The following is a 21,036-nucleotide window of genomic DNA, read 5'->3' on the forward strand; positions in this document are numbered from 1 at the left end:
GAGCCCTGCCTCTGGCTGGTGCTCGCCAGAGTTCAGCCCTGCAACATGTGTGTCCTCTGACTATGCATCTTTGCATTTAAGATGAAGAAGGAAAATTATTTAGGCTAGTTAGGCAGCCTAAAAGAAGATTGTGATGAAAAGGAGATTGTAGAGTTCATGCCTATCTTTGTCTTTCAGTCTTGATCTCGTGTGAGGGTACTCTGATCTTCTGGGCACCTGGAGCACAAAGGTCCTTCTTGCCTGCATTTCTCTTAAAAGCTCTAAGGTCAGAGCTCAGGGGCCTGTTGAGGCCTCTTGGACCTTTTGTAACATTAAACAAAGGCTGGTACACTTAATTTTAGTTATGGAGCTCATCCCCAAGTTTTCCCAAGGTGGGCAATTTAATTATAAGCATCACGTTATTTATGAAGATCAGATTTGCTTTATCGTTTGCAATCTTCCCTTTACCCCCAGAAGGACAGCACCTCTTATAAATGCCAGCAGGAAACGAACAAAATGTAAAAATTGGTATCCTGTAATCATATTTATTCCTGTACACAACAAGCTCAAACGCTGAGATCTTTTAATAGCTTTTTCCATATTGGACTCTTTGTTTGGATGTGGTTTTCCTGATGTATCCTAGTAACATGTTTAGTTAATTTATATTGTGTGTATGTGTAGACAGATATACACACATCCATATGTATGCACACACATAGTCCTCATTAAGTAAGTGTTAAACCTCCCACAGCAGAGTTGGGTTTGGAGGGCAATAGGGCTGAAAACTGGAAGTCTGTTCCCTTTGCAGAGGAACCACAAAGGCTGCTCCAAGGAGGCACACACAGCCCTCGGCGGGGATCTGGAGACCCTGCGTCTCTGGTGTGAAGGTTGCTCATCCCAGGCAGGATTAGAATCCTTATTTCTCTCTGGGAGCAAAGCGCCATGCTCACAAGCCCTCTGGAGGGGGTGGGTTAGTCACACCCCCCATCCCTCCCTTGCACGTGCAGAGTCTGGAGCGCTTGGCCAGCTCCTTGGTAGCAGAGGGGTTGCTTGCATGTACATTGGTGGTGTGGGGTCTTGATTCTTAAATTGTTAGAGTATCTTGGCTGTTGCAATACAAACTTCAAACCCAGAAACATTTGGCGGATGATGAAGAAAGGAGTGATTCCACATATTGCACAGTAAACACAAAAATAACCTACTTGTCTGGTGTTAGGAGAAGGCTCTCTTGAAGGACTCAATCCTGGCCATGTCTGTCTTTATTAAAACAAATGAGAAATGGCTCCAGGGCTACAATACATACTCCTGGAAAAGCCACACACTCCTTATCCTCTTTTTTTTCCAACTCCACAAGTTGATCAAATGAGTCCTGCACTGTTGTATCTACTCTATAGCAAAACTCCCTTCGAGGAGGATTCTGCAGACCCAAGGACTGAGGAGTCAGGAATGGGAGCTAAGGAAAAGACGTGGATAATTTACTTCATAGATGGTTTAGAAAAAGCCAGCTGCTTTCTACAGTTGTGCCAAAACTAAGAGGAGACAATCTGAGGTTAAGAAACATGCGAGATAATTTTCATACCAAATGTGAAAAATGAGAAACTGCTTTAACATATAGTAACTTGCCATAAAAATGTGATGTGTTCCCTTACAGCTTTAAAAGGAGACTTTACAAACTCTTTGATTTGTTAAGGCAACTTTATATTATTTTTTTATTTCATAAGTTTGTGAGAAAACATAATGAAACCCTTGATGTTTTTATGATCTTGATTAGCACTTCATTGTATAAGTATTTTGGTTATTGAAACATACACTAAATATTACACTATTATTTCACTGTTGTGACTTATTCATTATCTTTTAGAATGAATAGAAAAAAATGACAAAATTGCAAAAATAGGATTAATTTTTATTTTATTTCACTTAATAAACAACTCACACAGTTCTTTGCTTTATTTTCTCACTTATTGTGTATATATCTGAAGAAAAATATCTGTTGCATATCATCTATCTAACCTAAAAACTGATGCAGTTATTAATAAGTTACTGAGAAAAATAAACCAGTTTGCACTTTGATTTCTGTCACTCCTGGTGAGTGAATCTTCTGGAATAAACATAGCTCTAACACATGTAAACAATGCAGGAAATTAATAACAAAATTCTTCCGATTTATTTCAGATGCAGCATACTTTTTGTAAATATACATGGCTTGCAATTTCAATGATTTTCCAGTAAGTAATAAACTTTGCTCATTAACCTCCTCTTAAACTAAACATTTATTACTTTATAAGTGTTATTTCAACTAAATCAGGTGGATGGTTTTGGTAAATTAATACAACAGATCTGTTCAACCAGAGAAGCAGGATGGCTCCTTCTGAGTTGGGAAAGTTCTGAGTTTCTATTTAAACTTCAAGGGAATGAGATATAGGATATGTTGATTTTTAATGTGAAAAATGTTGATAATATATTTTAAAACATAATTTAGCTTTCCCTCATAGGCTCAGAGGTACAACAAAAATCCCATCGATTGGATGAAGTTACATGTATCTGATCCATGAACCTTGGGTTAGTAGTTTTTTCATAGGGCTGGCTTGGCTTTTTTTTTCACTACCAGCTGTGAGTAGTCAATATTTTCCTAGAGCGATGAGTGAGGTATCTTTTCTGGAAACAGAGTTCTTCTAAGTGTTCAATTTTAAGAATGTAAAGACAAAAATATTTTGCATTTTCTGTACCAACAGGAAAAAATACATTTTAAGAAACATTCTGCTCTCGTAATTGTCATGATATACGTTTGACTTCTAAAAAGTTGTCAACACTGTCCTCTGTGGAGACTTAGAAAACCCACTCCCAGGGGTAGGAGTGTGCAGCTCATGATGTGGAAAAAGCCCTGACATGACATAAAGGTTTGGTGTGGGACACAACAGCACCTTCGTTTCCCTTCCTTACCTGAGAAACTAAGAGCAATCAAGGGGACAGTAGGAACCAGCCTCTTTTCAGATCAAACTTCTCATGTTGGGGTCGAATTCAGAGAAGCCCACTGTGCCACTGCTGTGCACCCTTGGCTCACATGGGTGTTTGGCTGATGTTGACTTTTTTTCCACACAAGACTCAGGAGGAGGTGGGCGGTGGCATTGTGTGGGCATCTCTGCCTTTTGGGTGTTGCTAGCACACAAGGGGGCTGCTGGCTCTGAGGCCTGTGGGAGAGATTTTGTTGCTCTGACCATGTCAGATATCAGCACATGGTTTAGTATTTAACATGAGTGCTAGGCTTCTGGATTTTATCTCTTAATGAGGCACAGGCTATCCTTGGGGGACAGTGAATCATCACATTTCCCAAGTGCAAACTCACAACCAGCAACGCTTATTTAGGGATTGTGTTGGCCAGGAGTCTGCATGAGGCGACATTAGCTCTGATTATAGGAGTCAAGCACTAAAATCTATTAGCTCAGATATAAGAGTTTTCAGTTTCTTTTGTTTTTATTTTGTTTGGTTCAATTGGATTTGCTTCAGACATGACTCATTGCCACTTCCTGCATCTCCATGATGGTTCCTGCATGACCCTCAGTCACGGAGCATGGCTTGCACCCACTTCAAACATAATGCAAATTCTCATGTATACTTTTCATACTGAGGCTTCATCTAAGTTAAACATGGCAGGCCAGAGGGTATGCAGTACACATCCTTGGTTCCCATAGTAGACTGAAAAGAGGAAAACTGCAAAGGAAAAAAAAAAGAAAAAAAAAGAGACAGAAAAAACCTCTGGCTATATAAAAGAAGTCAAATTCCAAAAGCTCACAGGAAGCCAAATTCTCCAGTCACAAGAAAAGTGACATTATCCAAACCAAACCTTAACACAGCATGGAAATGTGATGGGCTGGTGTTTTCAGTGAGATTATAGACATATATGTAAATACAATCAAATTGGGAACACATTCTAGGGATTAGAGAGATCTGTGTACCACTAGAAGAAAGAAGCAGCAGATGTAACTGCTAACAACAAAAGAAGGGATTTCTGGCAAAGTTCAAGATTTTCTTCCACCCAAACCCATTGCTGCAAATGAATCTGGACACAGTAAATAATTTGTAGTGACTTGTAGATCCAACTTCTTTTTGTTGTTGTTCATGAACTAGCTACCATTTACCAACGTGCTGACTTTTATAAATTAGTTCCTTCAGAGCCATTCAACAAACACGTAATGCAGATATGTTTCCATATAGGCAGTGTCACTGCTTTATTAAACCAAGCCACTGCAGTGGCTGTGAGATGGGCAATGGCCAAAAAAACACTAGTGGCTGAAGCTTACCAAAAAGTTCTGAGCCCTCATCAGCAGATTTCCAGAAGCAGCGTGGCACATATTCCCATGAAGCTGATCTTCAAGCTTCAAAGAGGTCCCAGACATCATCCTTCATGTAAGCCTCTCTTGGTGAAGGAGGGGAGGTACCAGATGGGGAAGATGCCTTGTTGGAGCAATGGTCTGGGAAACAAGACCTGTCAGGATAGTCCAACACTGATTTTAATTTCTTGCAGTCAGAGCTCTCTGGCCGTCAAACCATTAAAATTGGGATGCATAATTAGAAAATTTTGTCAGGTCAAGACAGGCATTAAAACAATGATAAATAAGTCACCTCAACTTCCACACATAGTTGAGAGCATGTTGAACACACGAGAATAGTGCTCAGACAAAATTAAACTGGAAATAAGACCCACCTTGACACGTCTCTTACTTTTACTGGTGACCTGAGAAATACCAACAGTACTTTCAACATTATTAATTTAACATTCCTGTCTGCATATGGTGAAGACCAGAAGCCTGATGGGTTAAGGAAGCACACAGAAATGTTGTATTTTGTGTCTAGACAGACTTAAAAGGTCTCCACAGCAAACGTTGCAGTTTGACAACTTAAAACTAGTTAAAACCAGGAACGTCAATGCAGATGGCAGTCCTCTGTCTTAATGCCTGCAACAAGGGGGTCTGTGTCTCATGTTATTCAGTGATCCTGAAAGACAGAAAGGGCTACCATATCGTCCCAGTGGGAGAGAGAGAAACAAGTATCTTCCGTCTATCATTATTGTTAAGGGACTGGCAGTGGCAGACCTTCTAGATCTGGGAGAAAAGGTCCTATGGAGTGGTGAGAAAGTGGATTTTTTCTGGTTCCCAAGATGCTTTTCCGTGCTGATGCCATACCCAAGCAAGGCCACACGCAGGGCATGCCCTGTGCCAGGCGGTCACTCTGGCAGCCTGGCCACATGGTGTGGTCCCAGCCCTAAGAGAGCACCACTGCTGGGACCCAGGTCTGCAGACCTGTGGCCGCTCTGCCAGGACTCTATTAACTGATCTGCTCTCCCTTGCTTGCTGCAAGCCAGTGTCATCTCAGACTGAGCCCAAACCACAAGCCCAAGCTCTCATCTCCTTTACACTGGAGATGGCAGTAGATTAAACAATGAAAAAGTAAGGTTATTTGTTCTATTTATTACTCAGAATGAAAGTCCCACTTTGGCACACAATACTTTTATTTTTGTAAGATCCTGTTCTGTCAAACAAAAAAGAGGCAGATAAAGGAATCAATTTTATATATAGATTTGCACCGCCCTTTTAAAGTCTTAAAGTCTACATTCAAGCTTTCCTATTAATGATCCAGGATGATAAACAATTTTTAATATCTTATTACAAAAGCTTTTCAGCCAGCTTTTAACAAAAGGAAAGACTGTTTTAATATATGAAGCCTGAAAAATTGCCAGCTATAAAAGAACATCGGTCTTTCTTTTCTTTTTTTAATTATTTGAAATGCTTCTGAATTCCCAACATAGGGATCCAAGGTTATGATCTAAGAGAAAAGATATGTTCATTTAATTAAAGTAGCCTTTTACGTTTTTTACAAAAGTTACTTTTAAAATGTTCATATCGCCGTTTATGAGCTTTGGGAGAACAAGAGGCTCTGGGGATCGCTAATGACATACAGATAGCCATATGTTCCTCTCACCTCTGCCGTTTTCCCTGGGACTGGTTCTTCACTGCTTGTGCTATGTGCAAAGTAATAATAATCTATGTCTCTTTTATGGAGCTCTTCAATCTTTGATTGCAAAGCTCCTAATGTTTATGTTGCAGATGGGAAATGGAGACACAGATGAGTTGATTTGCCCCATGGGGTTACACTGCAGATTAGTGGTAAAGCTTGTCCCCGAGCAGTACCCTCCCAAGTGATTCGTGCTAGGTGTAAAATGCTACCATCCGTAACTGTTGACTCCTCTGCAGCCCACTGCTACTTCAGGTGGTAAAGAATGGAGAAACACATCCGCTGATTTCAGTGATTTATACCTCATTGAGAAGAAAGTCAGCCCCAGAGCATTGTCAGCATGATTTAAAAAGAGCAATAAGAGATCATGATCTAACTGGTGTTTAATAAGAAATCAGTTTGGCAGTTTCATCCCAGCTTCAAAAGACAAGTGTCTTCAGACCAATGCTCTGGTCACTCTTTGGAAACTGTATATTGCAGTCACAGCATGCCAGCCAGCCACCAAGCCCCATCAACACTGAGTGCTCTTACGTGGAGATCATTTTTTAACTACATTGTCAAAGTAAATGGAAAACTGAATAAAAAAAGCCAAAGCTACAAAACAACAACATGAAAAAATTCATAAAAAGGGATCTCTGGCTCTCACCAGTCAAATGGTGAAACAGTTTGATTTTCTTCTCTTCCTCAAAAGTTAAACCATGCTGACCTCCCTCAGAGCCACAGATGTACTTACGAGGTCTAGCTCCGTGCCTAATTACCAGAACGCAGTCTATGATGGAGCCTATTTTTAAATAACTTCCCTTCCATCTTTGAAATCAAAGAGAGAGTATGTGATGTAAAGAACAGCCTAGGTCCAGATAAAGTTTTAAAACTATAAGAGAGGAAGTAAAGAACAAGTAAAGGAAGAGAAGGATGATCTAGCAGCCAAGATAAGGCTCATAAATTCCCCAGGTTTAAGGGCAGAGGAGTAGTCAGAGTGTCAACCCTGCGCATATCGTGGGCCACTAAATTTCACCAAGTCACACCTGGAATGAACTCAGACTGACTACAGCATAATTGGTATTTGCACTTTCTTTATTTTGTCATAGCCTCACTGAAAGACTAACCAAATCCTTTCCATAATGAAAGAAAACTTTCAGGAATGGGGGTGGAAATACAGTGAAAGTAAACAAAAAAAGCTTTCGTTGAAACTGTCTGGGATGAGAAGCATGTCAGGAGCTTCTGGAGGAGAAAAGATTGTGTCTATATGTGTCTTGTTCACTAGACGCTTGAGCCAGTCTTGCTGGTGACCCACATGGTGGTGTGACCGCTGAAGCAAACATATTTTCCCTACCAACACAGGGAGACTGGCTGACCTTGCCTATGGAGGCAGCACAGATGCAACTAACGCAAACCTCCCATGCAGGGGGACCAAAGTGCAGGCTGTGGGCAGCACACACACAATCACAGGTGCTGTGCTGCCTGTTGTCCTTGCACCTGAACTGCACTACCACCCCCAGGAAGTGTCACTCCTTTAAGAAGGATGGGTTTGTTGCAGAGTAATCCTTTTTTGTCTGTGGGGCACCCCAAATGTCACTTCAAATGGCAGGAGTTCCCTTTGTGTTTCCATGCTCTAGTAACATACAGTGCTGGGGAGAAAAAGCAAACCCAAGGCAGAAGCCTCCCTAAACCCATCATTCCTCTCCTCGACTGGTACCATTGCAACAGTTCGCATGAAAGAAACAAGGAACGTATCAGATGGAGACGAAACAGCAAGAAGAGACTGCAGAATAAGACACCTCTTGACCGTAAGCAGGTTTGCTTTCTCTTGAGTGGCTTTCCTTCTATTCTAAATACAGCACCTGGTGCAAGCCTGGCGTGCAGATGGCCCTGCCGTGGTGTGTACAGCGCACAGCCCTCCCAATCTGGCAGGCAGCTGTTTCGGTTTCTTTTTGCCAGGCTGCCAGCTCAGGATTGTTTTTACTTTTCTTTCCCCTTTTCTGCTCCCTCTGTACTCAGCCTTACCCTCCACGATGTAAATTGGAAGAGCAGATGTATAATCTGGGAAATTTTCCACATCCATCTTTTAAAGAGGAAGGTGGATAAGCTAACTCAGCTCTTTAAGGCCCCAGTTCGGAAAAAGCTCTTTAAGCACATGCTTAAGTCCTGTTGATTTAGGAAAGGCAAAAAAGGCTGGTGATTTCATAGGTCTTAAACACATGCTTATGTGTCCTTCCTGAAGAGCAATATGCACCTGAACAGTGGCCCAATTATGCCAGTGCAGAAGGCACAAAAACACGAGTGTTCACTGTAAAATACACAAGCAGAGTAATGCGCCAGTTTAGCTCTTTACAATGATCACAGTTTCATTGATTTTTAAAGTGCTGACTCTAGAGTCTTGTTAGTATTGGAGCACTCAAAATCAAAAGCAAATATTTAAATCCTGGTTGTCCCCGAATCCTCCAGGCTCTTCCTCTGTGAATAAAGCCCTGCAGCCCTTATCCCTCAATAAAAACGTTGACAGCATTACCTGAGCAGTCATATTTGGATTTGAGAAAGGAGAAAATAAAAACAGCTAAGGATTCCTCACTAAGGATGCTTTCCACCAGATGTTGAAATTAAATATTGTCCTTGGCTGCTGTAATCTCTGTGGTACAGCATAGGCAATTTTGCTGGTCAGTCAACTGTCCCTGGAAATGAGCAGCAAACCAGTATGAGTTGCTCCCTGGGAGGACCAAGAGAGCTACGTGCGATGCAATGGTTGTACCTCTTACACATGGGTTTTTGCACTTTTTTTCTCTCCCTCCTAGCACCTGCAGACAGCCTTGCCCTCAACCCCCAACAAACCCTGTTGTCATTGGTCCTCTGTCGAGATGGAGAACATGGAAAAGGGTGGGACCCCTTTGGGCCCCACTTCTCCAGAGGGCAGCCCCAGGATCTAGGCTGGCCTTTCTGTCCCCTGCTGTCTGTGGTCACGGCTTCTTGTCTCATCATCAATGACTATAAGCACTTTGCAGGCGGTCCTGTCTGGAAACACTTTCCAGTGCCCCAGTGTGAATGAAAGGTGGGTAAACTGCCCCAACCCAAGGAGCTGTCATCGTTGTTAGCACAGCCCTGTCGCTGACTGTTCCCTTTGGTCCTCATATTTGTTGCCACCTGAGCTCCGAGGCCCAGGTTCCCCGTGGCACAGTGTGAACTTAACATCTGCACCAGTTGCTTTGAATGACACAGGCATAAGTCTCATCTGAGTATTGCTGACGTGGTGTCCCAAAATGCCTGACAAGCAAAGCAAGCAAGTGAAGCAGAGCTAGCTAACGAGCAATCATCACTGCCATCTCCAGAGTCCTCCTTCCAGGGAAGACTTCCAGCCTTTATGACTGCTGTGCCACAGGTCAAAAAGTGCAGAGGCACAAATAGAGAGATTTGGCCCTTGTCAGAAGCCTGTTGGATCATGATTTCTGCCAAGAGTTTGTTGTGAAGGTCTCCATCTGACTTTGGACTTGCTTTATATTGTCTTTCAGGAAGATCTGAGGAGAGCGGATAGCTGGAGGGTTGAGGCTCACCTCCGCACTCTTGGTGCACTGAAGTTAGGTATCAACAGGCACAAGTCAGACCAAGGAAGGAAGAAGAAACCAGGCTGGAGAAATTAATGAGAAGACAGTTTTACCTTGTCTTTTCCCTTAATCATGGTTTATGGCAAATTAGCAGAGATCAGCTTTCATTGCAGCTGCTTATACTGTACTTGACCTATGCAGAAAGAAAGAATTTGGTCCCCAAGCCTGGAAGTCAGGCACCCTTGCCTAGCTCTGATTTCTCTTAAATAATTTTAATTAAACAAGGAGAAAAAAAAGTGAACTGACAGTTATGAATAATGAAGTGAAAATGGGCTATGAATACAATAAGAACTAATTAAACAGTGAGGGTAAGACCATGTTGATTTATTTCCCCCCCTTTTTTTTTTGTGTCAGACTTTTAAATGAAATACATGTGCATTAGGCCTAAGGAGGGATTTAAATCTGCTGCACACACTTTCCTTCAGAGCACAATGCATGACAGATGTTAGTCACATCACTTAATGCACTACTGCGCTAGGCTTCAGACACTAGTGAACAGTACAGAGTAGGAACCCGTATGGGAGGGCATAGGAAATGGTGCTGGAGAAGTATGTTTTACCTTCTGTTATGGATGTGTTTGCACAACTGTACACTGAACCTGTGGCACAGCAAGTACCATAAAGCCAAATCATTTCCAAATGCTAAGATGCTTCAGGCTGTTCTAATAAAAGTATCTGTATTTCCCTAGTATGTTACTACTGAAGATGTGCAAATAACAATAGCGATATATTGCACCACAGTGAAATGAAATCACCGGCAAGGGACCATCCCACAGACCACCTGCAGATTATATATCACTTCTTTACAGAAAAGCTGGAGCAGAGGGCAAAGGGGATTATTTTATTCCACAGAAACGGATGGCAGCAAGCTGTAAATGTTACAGGCAATATTCATTCCTCGGTCCCAAAGAGAGGAGCAAGGGCCAGCTACAGAAAATTAGAAGGCTTTCCTGAAGACTTTCCTGGATTAATTTCTCCACAGGCTCCTTACTGCTGGTTTCGAGGCAAAGGACAGCAGGAGCACTGAAAAAGGTGATCCATACAGTAGCTGACCAAGTAGCCTCTGCCTCCCCTTGCCAAGCACTGTGAATCCTGTCCTTTAATTAGCACTCATAGACTCCCACCCACATGGAAACGGGTGGCTGAGGATCCTCAAAATATTATTGAGAACTGGCTACTTGCCTCCGAGCTTGAGACTGACTTCAGACTTCCCAGGTTCTGCAAAACATCCCTCCAGTTCCCTTGCTCCACGTTCACTTCTTGCCTGCACTGCCTTTGAGTTTATCATCTCCAGCAGAAAATGTCACTGAGCTGGAAGGTCTGTTAACACCCAAACAAACCATATTTTTCCAATTGTCTTACGGAGCGGATTGTGTGGTGTGGTTGCTGTGGAGACTGTCAGAGCTGCGGCAGTATAACTGAGAATGGATCACTTAATACATTCCTTGCTTCTTACACATTTCCCTAAACAAGTGCCAGGGAGAGAGGAGGCAGAGGTAGGTGGATCTTTGACCTGAGCCACCACGGCAAGAGCAGGGAGCTACACCTGATGCTTGGGAAGCTTCTTTGAGCTTGTGCCCCAGTTTCTTTCCTCTACCCTTTGCTTAGAGTTACTTATGTCCACATACACACCTCTCAAGGCCCTTTGATAACCTGCGTTCAGAGAGCCACAAACCAGTTTGGCCCATCTACACAAAAAATGTGTTTTTCACAGAGCTCACTTGCGCACAGAAAGTCTCATTTATGAATCTACTACATGTAGTGAAAATGTGTCCTTTTTGTGAATAAAGCCCCAACTGTCTACTAACAGTGCTAACACACTGACATCATTCTGCAAACATTTTCACGTAATACAGTCTCTGACAAGCTTTGTTTCCACTCGGGTCAAATTACTTGGAAAAATCACACTTTTCCCATTAAAGAATCATTTTCTCTTTAAGCAGTTTCCAAGGTACTCCACCCCACCAATTCCAGTTGGAGTTGGCTCACTTTGCTTGGCCAGGTCCGATGGCCAGAACACAGGCGGTCCTCAGTACTGGGGCAGGTGGGAGCCAGGCAGATGCGTTCAGCACAAATATTAACCGAGACTTCAACAGCTTAAGTACTTTCAGCTCTGACCAGAGTCTCCAGACAAAAAAGGTTAGAAAGCTCTGCACCTCAATGAACAAGTAATTTGTGGTGATTTACAAAGCAACACTTTTACTCTTTACATTTACTCAGAGATTTAAATTCACCCGAGCCTTGCACAGGAGTCATCTGAATAAGTAAAAGCTTCCTAAACTACCTAGCGAGGTCCAGGTTTGCTGATACACTCTGGATGCTTTGTATTTTCTAACAGCACAAACCCAGTTCATAGAGGTCAGTTTGTAACACAAATAAACTGAGAGGAACAATTTTGCCTAGAGAAAAAGGTGTCACAAATCTAAATGGACTAGCAGAGGAGATTTGGTAAGTGCTTTGAAGACTTGATAAGTGTTTTGAAGGAGTGAAGTAATTGATAACTATTGTCATGTTAATTATCCTTGGGAATATTTTCAGAAAGGATGAAACCTCTCTTGTGGCTATGGACTGGACTGCAGATTAGGCTGCAAGATGGAGCTACAAGAACAAACCGATTTATTTCTATATACGTCTACTTGACAGTAGTTGGAAATTCATAGCTGGAAATTAAGGCTCAATTTTCATTTTCACCAAGTCTGTGCAAATTTTGGGAAGGAAGCTAGACAAAAAGCACACCCCCCAAAAAACCCCTATGACTAAGAAATTAGTTCTTGTACATTATCTTCTCCACAGGAAAAAAAACTTGTTTTCAAGAATTTTGACTTGATTATTTTCAGTATGGGTAATGACCTTAGTGTCACTTCCTCTATGAAATTTGTACTCTGACACCTTTGTACTTGATTCACTTCCTGAATTACTGAATGACGCTAAAGTGTTTTGTAAGTGAAAAGGCAAAGTTCAAGCACCATCCACATGCAAACTTGTGGCTTTCAAAAAAGCTATAAATGTTGACTCTTCAGTCTCACTTAGATGTATGTTGCTCCTAGAAATAATTTGCTTCTATTAGCTGTTATAATCTGAAAGGTTGCTATTTTTTTTTTTAAATTCCAACCAATAATCCATAATATTTTCATAGCGGATTTTTGCCAGCTTTAAAAAATGTATTTATTTTTATGATTTTTATAGAAAGCAGGCAATTTTGTTATCCCCATTCTACAGATGGGGAAACTACAGCACAGATAGTGGTTACGCACTGGACTGATGGCGAGGCAGGGAGAGCACCTACAGCTTCAGAGGCTCAGTACAGATCTTCAACATAAACTGAACAAAGCTGTTATGCCCAACATTTTTATAGGTTTGATGACAATGAGAAAGGAATTGAGATTCCTTATAGAGTAATTTCTTTAGTCCGTGCATCTTATGAAATGTGGAAGAAATGTCAGATCAATATGGATTTCTTCAAACAAGAAAAATAGCACTACAGTAATACTGTATGCAATTCAATTAAACAATTCTGTTTTTTGCTTTGTCCCCATTCCGTTCTGCACATTATGTGTTTGCATCCCTACTAGTACATTGATCATCTAAATATCCTTCTGGGAACAGGTATGTACCTTCTCTTTTTCCTTTCATTTAAAAGTGAGAATATTCACATGCTGCTCTGCCTAAATTATTATTCTAAGATAGTTTCATTAACTACTAAACTAAAACTTGTTTCATTTTACTAAAAATTATCTATAAAGATGGTTTCAATGGTTGCTGCATAAACACATAACATAGACATTTTGTGTCCTGCTTGGCTTAAAGAAAATCAGAAGTCACACAGAATGGATAAACGACATAGATACTGCACAGAAGCACAGCGGAAAGAACCAGAACCATTCTTTCTTTATTTGTAATGAAAAATCAAGATATTGTTTTAAATAATTTGGGTTACATACAGGCAGGCAGGTGGGAAGAGGAGAAAGGGAGGTGGGAGAACAGAAGGGAGGAAGGCGGGACAGGAGGAAAGAGGGAAGGAGGAAGGAAGGAAAAGGGAGGAAAGAAGGGAAAGAGGGAATAGTTAAAGGGTAACCCCTAAGTCTGATCAAAGGACTGGCTTTCTAGGCACTGCAGCAGAGATCTAAAGAGGCCTGAGGAATGTGAATTTGGTGTGGTATTAAATGGCTTCCAGAACTGACCCTTGTCCAGCAGCTCCAAGCACAAGCAGAGCAGGTGTGCAACTCCCTGAACATGTCTATGGAAACAGGCCCTAAAAAGTCTATGTTTGAAATTAAAACACTAGTGAAAAGTACCTTTGGGGTATCTAAGGTCTTGTTACTGATGGGCATTCAGTCTTGCATTTTCTGTCTATATCCAGCCTTGCACTGAATAATCCCAATCCTTTATAGACAATCACAGATATTCACATGGAGCTTTGTTAGCACACATTGGAAAAAGTCTTCAGCTAAGGCAGTGCTGTTCAGTCTGAGCAACCGCTTCAGGCTTAAATTCCCCCAGGACTCCACACCCCTTAGAGTTATATGCATTTATGTTCAGCGCAGCAAGCCAGGAAAAGAATCATATGCAGATATAAGTTAATAAATTAAGGGTCCTTCTAAACGTCTTTGGGTGCAAATCTGTGTGATCCATTTTGTATGGCTGTTTTTGGGTGAAATCAATCACTCCTTAAAGTGCTTATTTCTTTCCAATTGCTCTAAAGGGACTCTAACAGGGTAAGTCAGATTTAGAAATTTATGTCATAGATGTCTATAGCTGAATCACAGTCTTAACATAGGTACCAAAGGTTGTGTTGATAATACTTTTTCTTGACTAAGATGCGGAGATGTTAGTGTCTGGAAGGTCCTGGCTCCTTAAGCTCCTGACATCCACTGACAGCGGCGAGTTCCACTCAGAAACTGCCAGGAGTGGTCGCAGTGGCTTGCTGTTTCCCTATGTCCCTGTCAGAGTACTTGGTGTGGAACTGGGCAATGCCGTGCCTGATCCACCTGCAGCCTGAGACCCTCTTACAAGGATACCCAAACCTAATGGGACATTCCTACCCAACCCTCATCTGAAACTTGGTTGTTCTGCAGTTAGGGACACAAAACTCCTTCCCCAAATTGACAGGAGTGCTGGCATCAGCAGTCTGGTGGTAACCAAGGGGAAACAGAGGAGTCCCCCTTTCTCAGTCAGGTGCCTATCTAATGTAAAATGAATCCATATACACTGTCACAGGGGGAAGGGATAATTTCCCAGTCTTCCTCAACCCACAGGTGGACTGCAAAATTAAGCTCAAATTTGCTCCCCCTCTTCTCCTGATGCATTTGACATGCCTGGCTGCCCCACCTTGCTCTGGCTTCAGTTCCTTGCCCACAGGCAGGATGGACGTTTGGGCACACATCAGCAGCACTGGCTGGGACGGCTCCCTCCTCCCTGCCCACCCAAGCCCCAGCCCCCAGCACAAGCTGAGCCCCATGGGAGGGTGAGCACTAGTGTCTAAAGCAGGAGTCCTAGCCTGGGCCGGTATCTAAGCAAAAAGCAAACAAACAGAAGTAATCCCTGTGGTGTGTATTTTCATGTACTGCTGAGGTGCCAGACACCCCTGCAGGCTTTAAACTCTGGAGAGGCAGCACAGCTCCAGCAGCCAGAACCTGCCCTTTGGCTGGCCTGGGTTGGCAGCAGCCCAAAAGGGCCACACTTGCCAGTCCTGGTGCAAGTGCCTCATCCATCCCCAAGGATGTTTGGTTGGCTTAGTACCCCGGTAACCTTTGCTTCCAGAGCCAGCACCATCTTCCAGCAGTGGCAAGTACAGCACCTTTTCTGCTCTCACCTGACACACACATATGGGTGCTCTTGAGTATCACACCCTTTCTTATCTGATGTCCTGTGTTGTATAGGTATCAAAAACCTGCTCTTGGTCCTGAGCAAAATCTTCTGGCAGTGCTTGTGGGCAGGCTGGTACACTCATGCCATGTGCATTTTCTTGCCTACATCGCTGCAGGGCATGCCAGAGGTCTCTTGGGGTGTGTCAGGCTCAGGTGGTCCACTTCCCGTGGTGATACACCCCAAATTCACTCAGTTCAGTCAGTTCCAGATTGTGCCGTGCTCAGGAATCTGAGCCTTGCCTGAGTTTGCCCTCAGTAGACACCAGATCTTCCTTGGCAGGTAAAGGCATCTCCTCACCTCTCTACTACAATCCTTTCACTGTTTTAAAAGGAAACAGAAAACTTTTCTCAGTAAAGAGGCCTAAAAAGGTGTGCAACATGTTGTGGTCCCATGTGAGCAGGATTTCCTGCCTGACATCTGAATATTGCTCAAGAATTATTTAGCCTAATTTTCTTTCTAGCATGTAATGTGAAGTTTTCCAGTTGTTATTACTTACAAATAAGTATCATGACTAATTTGACAAATAACTCCAGACTTGAATACCTCTGTTGGAATCTTTGTTTAAAGACTACATCATTCTGGACTAGTTGTTGTGCAAAGCAAAGGAGAAACAACCTCTTTGGCAAGAGATAGAAAAAGAACTCTTAGTTCGCATTAAGGAATGAAATAGATTTCTTCTATACCTGTGGTCTCAAATTTAGTTACATACATGGATGAAATTTTATCTCCACGGAGATCAGTGGGAATTCCAGTTGCCAAGGTCAAAGGACTGAGAATTAATCCAAGGTGAAAATTACACTTTGAGGGGGGAATTCTGCATTATCAGTGGTGTAAAGCAAGCCTGAGATTTCTCTTTGAACAGAGAATTTCCTGAAGAGAATACTCTTAATTTTCATTTAACTATGCATATCAACAATGAATATGAGACTAGGAGTCTGGTCCCATAATACTGAAAAAAAATACTACCCACTGGATCATAAATCAAGTCTTTACATAATTTGGCTATTTACAAATCAAGCCTCAGTCCAGAAACTGCTTTTTCCCAATGCAGTCATTGTAGCTAAGCGAATACTTGGAAAACACACAAGATTTCATCTATTTATCAGTTTCTTTTAAAACAGCTGTTCATATCTGTAGTAAAAAGGAAGATGCAAAATGTTCTTGGAATGTATTCAAAATATGAAAATTATCATAGTAACAGTGGGAACAACATAAAACCTCACGGAGGGGATCCAACTTCCTTTTCATTGTCTCTCAGGACATGGATGCCAATGAAACAGAGTGTCCCAGGAGGACCTTTTGATAGCACAAGGCGGGAGAAGCTTTTCTTGCTGGAGCAGCTAGCATATCTGGTTGTTCGTGCCCAGCTCTGTCCCCACATCTGAACACAGTCCTGTGAATTGGTCTCCCTTTCTGGAAAGGACCAAGTAATGTGTGCTGGCTCCCTCAAATGCTGGTTTAATGAAAGGATTTGCTGCTAGGAAAAAGTCTGTGCTCAGAGACATACACTTCTACTATTCATATTCCTGAGGCAGGCTGGCCAGTGCTTAGTCCAAAGCCAGCACCGACCTCAGCTTACTCAAGCGTACCCATCAGGGGGCAGGGGATGACTCTGGAGAGCTTTCATCTTTCCTTATACACAGCACAGCAGTTTCACCCTGCTCAGATAAATGGCTAAGGGCCAGAGCCCTCCTGAAGTTATGGAAGGACAACCCCCTGTGCCATTCAGTAGGCAGCTTGTCCCTGTGTCATGGGGAAGTCTGGCTTGAAGGTCCGAGCTTGATGCTGCTTCAGCTGAACGCTGTGTGCTGGCTCCTCTACCTACTCCACTCCACTCAAACCTGAGGTGAGTGGGAGTGTAACCCTAGACAGAGTGTTGGAGTACACAGCATTTCCACCCGTGTAAATGTCAGTGGAAGGACCAAACCAAATACTCAGCTCGCTTGGAAGCCGTGCCTCTGACCTCATTCCAAACAGATATGTAGAACCATAATATTGTATTTAGAAATAGATTTGAGTTTCCGCAGTCATTTTTAGATGCAATAAAGTAATGAGAGGCATGAAAGCTGGAATCGGCCACCATTCACATTTCCAAGACAAACATCTTAAAATACATTGTGATCAAAATAAAGCAGACAAAGTTACTAGTAGGGCTTCCAAGAGTAGGTGGCCTGTTTTGAAGTTCCATTAATGTTTTTCATTTTGTTTTGGTGCCAGCCTGTGAAGCAAAAATATTCCAAGAGATAACATAAAGGTACATACTCAAAGGAAGAATAAACCCATTATTCATCTATTGCAAGGCATTTGGCCACAATGAAGTAAGAGGGATGGAGAATGGAAAGTTGTTGACGTGTCCGGAAGATGGAGATTATTTTGTGAAATGTAGCACAAAGTTTAGCTCTATCTATGAAAAAAGAGAAAAGATTGCTGGGTTGTGGGAGAAGGTAACCAGCTACCCAGAAGACAGAGGAAGCCCCACAGTCGCAGCAACGTCATCCTGGGTTAACCCATCTGGGTTAACCAGTGTGCAACCATGCGCTTGGGCAGGAGACACAAGATATTTGTGCAATATCTCACACCTGCAAAGTTCTTTCCTTCTCTGTAACAACTGTAACACCCACAGTAAAAAAAACACTTGCAATTGTAAGATACTAGAGGAAGAGAATATTCTTAATTTTTTTATTCTGTTCACCAACAGGTAATCATCACATACAGAGCAGCCTAGGAAGTGACCCAAACCTTGCACTAACATCAGAGTCCCTGCCAATCTAACTCAGGAGGAAAACTGCTGCAAATCTAAGGCTCAAAATGAAACACATGAGCAGGTTACAGGAGTCTTATTGAGAAGCATTCAGTATCACAAGGCTCTTGGGAAAAGAGTAACTGCCAATACTTGAATAATGCTGCTACTATTTGCAATTCTTAAATCTCAGATATTTTTTTAATTTTAAGAATAAAGAATTAATCTGCTTAAACAGGAATTTAAATCCAGGATTGCTGGATTATCGACCTCCATTTTTATAAGCTTTCACAGAAATAAAGGGATAGGAATGTCTGGGTTCTTGGAGACTAATGAGGGCAAAAACATAGAAAAGGGAAAGTTCAAATTTTGTTGAATGACTATATCTTGTTTATCTTAATTTTTTATATATATAAATTTACTAAATTATATATATGTATGATTTGTCTGTAGTTAAGTCAACATATTTTACAGCAACATTTAAGAAAGGAGTTGTGTTATATTCATTCTTTCTTACATACAATTTATTGATTGTTATTAAAGGCCATGTTCAATAATTATGTCAGTCCTGCATGAATGTCTCCCTGTGAAACACATTCTACTTTTCTGGCTCACACCTATGGTACTTAAGATACAATAACAAATGAGCTAAAAAAATTTGTCCAAATCTGATTTTACTGTACCTGTTTTAGATACTGCTAATGTCCAACAGCAGCTCTAGCAGAATGACTTTACAGCTGAAGATCTGTAAGCGAGCACGTGCTCTCAGTCTCTGCTGGGGAAGTACATCTCCAGTCCCTGCAGAGGTGTTAGCTGGCTCTTGCTGCCTGCTTGCTGAAGGAATCCCTCCACCCACAGATCCTGCAGGGAGTACCTGGAGGAAGAAAAAAGGGGGGTTCAAGAAGGGATGGGAAGCTCTGACCTTTACACTGAATTGAGTACATGTAAACTTTTCTGATGATAACAAGTCTTAAGTTTTGGTCAGCTATGACAAAGTCCTCCCTGGTTGAAGGCTTGTGCTTTTGGGGAAACAGAGCGTTCCAGTGCAGATACATCACCTCCCATGGTATGTACTGCACCACTGATCCCAACAAAGAGACTCTCCAAAGACTTTCCTTCCCCAAAATGTTGTTCAGGAAGACCATTTTCAGCTGTGCCCTGAGAGTGATCAAGCACATATGTCTAAAACCACTGAGCATCAGGGGTTAAAAAGTCTTAATTTTTAAATTAGTTATTGATTAACTTTAACACAGTGTTGCTAAACAAAATTGTTATGCTAATGCAACATTTGACCGCTATCCAATTCATTAGTTCATAACTCATCACCTGTGTCTCAGGACCGTAGGGTGGCAGCTGTGTGATCAAGCTCCAATCCATCAAATTTTCTATGGCTTTGGGGCTGCAGTGCTGGAGCCCAGAGCTGGCATCATACATATCAGCTGATGTTTTCCTGCTGAAGCCATATCAGCTGATGTTTTCCTGCTGAAGCTGTACTGTGTGAGTCATCCTACCATTCTGGGAAGCAGGTCTAAAAGGATTGTTTTACAGGCACGGTGGAAAGGACTGCAGTCGGAGCAGGGACAGCGGGACTTTCAGAGGTTGCTCTTCAGGAGCTGGGAAAGTGCATGAAAGGGTCCAAACCTGGTACTTAAGAGTTAGAGTAACCCCTCTGCCCTCCAGTGCCCTGGATGGATCAGCATTTGTTTGTCCAGAGTGCTTACCAAATGGGCATCTGAATTAGTTAACAGAAGAATTATAATAGTAATACTGATGTTAAAACGATCAGTGAAAGTTCATTTCCAAGAGTGTTTTTTGAGGTGCATCAGTTTCTGACTTCCGATGCATTGTGATATAAATCCCAGTACCTAGCTGAGTTTTGCTGATTTACACCAGTGTAACAGAGCAGAATTTGGTCTGGATATAGGCTGACGAGCAGTAATCACAACCTTCTGCTCCCAAACCACAGGCCTCTTACCACTTGAGCTAAAGGAAAATTTTCATTCATCTTCATTAATATAGGGTTCTTGTTCAGGACTAATTTAGACCATGCAAAGCTGAGAAGCTTCTAACCTGACCTTTTGAACACACCTGGGGGAGGACTTCTGGAGGGGAGTCATTTAGTTTATCTCTAGTTACCATAATTCCATAGAAATTTTGTGTCCTCTCACACACAGTTGTACAGAAAATGAAGAATTGTGAAAATGAGGTTGTGGAGGTATTTGTCCCAGAAAAATAAATCCCATACCATTTCAAGTTTTCTGCTTGAATAGCAGTGGCAGTTGGGTTTTTTTTTTTTTTTTTTTTTTTTTTTATGACACTTAGTTTATATCTGCCATGCATTTGAGTTTTGGCAAGCAGAGAATTATGTTTCAAACCTGAACCGCAAATTTCCCCCCAGTAATTGGCAATCTTCAGTAAATCTGAATCTGAATTTCAGGCTCATTAAAAAAGCTGAACCCAGGTGGGTTTTTTCCCTGGTTTTATGTTTCATCATAAAAACATTGCACACCTTTACTCAGAAGTACTTGGTGAACCGGCCATTAGAGGGTAAGGGTTTTTCTAGTGGTCAAGGAAGTAAGGTTCTGCTCAGCAGGGATTACAGCTGCACTGTTTTCTTTCCTTTATAAAAATATTTGATCTTAAAAAATTTAAGACTACTAGTATTTATTGTCAAAAATATAGCTTTTTTCTAGTCCTAACATCTGAGGATGTGGCCTTTACTAAGCTGATACTTGGCCTACAGGTTTTCTCCATCACTTTCTAGATCACACATGCAGCTGATAGGCAGGATTTGAGTGCCTGCCTCCACTGACCTGTGTCTGGCATCTCTGGGTGGGCATGGCAG

The 21,036-nt window shown here is 42.0% G+C and overlaps 2 long non-coding RNA genes across 5 annotated transcripts; one reads left to right on the forward strand and one right to left on the reverse strand.

The window, feature by feature from the left end:
• Positions 1–1,875: 1,875 nt before the first annotated feature.
• LOC141922837 (uncharacterized) lies at positions 1,876–20,053 on the reverse strand. Its single transcript, XR_012623108.1, has 4 exons — positions 19,518–20,053; positions 18,875–19,065; positions 4,281–4,465; positions 1,876–3,690 (listed from the first exon to the last, which is right to left on the reverse strand). It is a non-coding gene; the product is annotated as an uncharacterized LOC141922837 (long non-coding RNA).
• On the forward strand, positions 2,167–18,854 carry LOC141922838 (uncharacterized). Of its 4 annotated transcripts, none has more exons than XR_012623110.1 (4): positions 2,167–2,207; positions 7,608–7,778; positions 8,781–10,901; positions 18,150–18,854. It is a non-coding gene; the product is annotated as an uncharacterized LOC141922838 (long non-coding RNA). The 4 variants fall into 4 exon arrangements; XR_012623111.1 differs by lacking the exon at positions 18,150–18,854 and having other exon boundaries at positions 8,781–9,034; positions 9,492–12,992; XR_012623109.1 differs by lacking the exon at positions 18,150–18,854 and having other exon boundaries at positions 8,781–12,992.
• Positions 20,054–21,036: the final 983 nt, after the last annotated feature.

Source organism: Strix aluco, chromosome 4 (assembly GCF_031877795.1).
Source record: "Strix aluco isolate bStrAlu1 chromosome 4, bStrAlu1.hap1, whole genome shotgun sequence".
In the NCBI taxonomy this organism is placed as follows: Eukaryota; Metazoa; Chordata; class Aves; order Strigiformes; family Strigidae; genus Strix; species Strix aluco.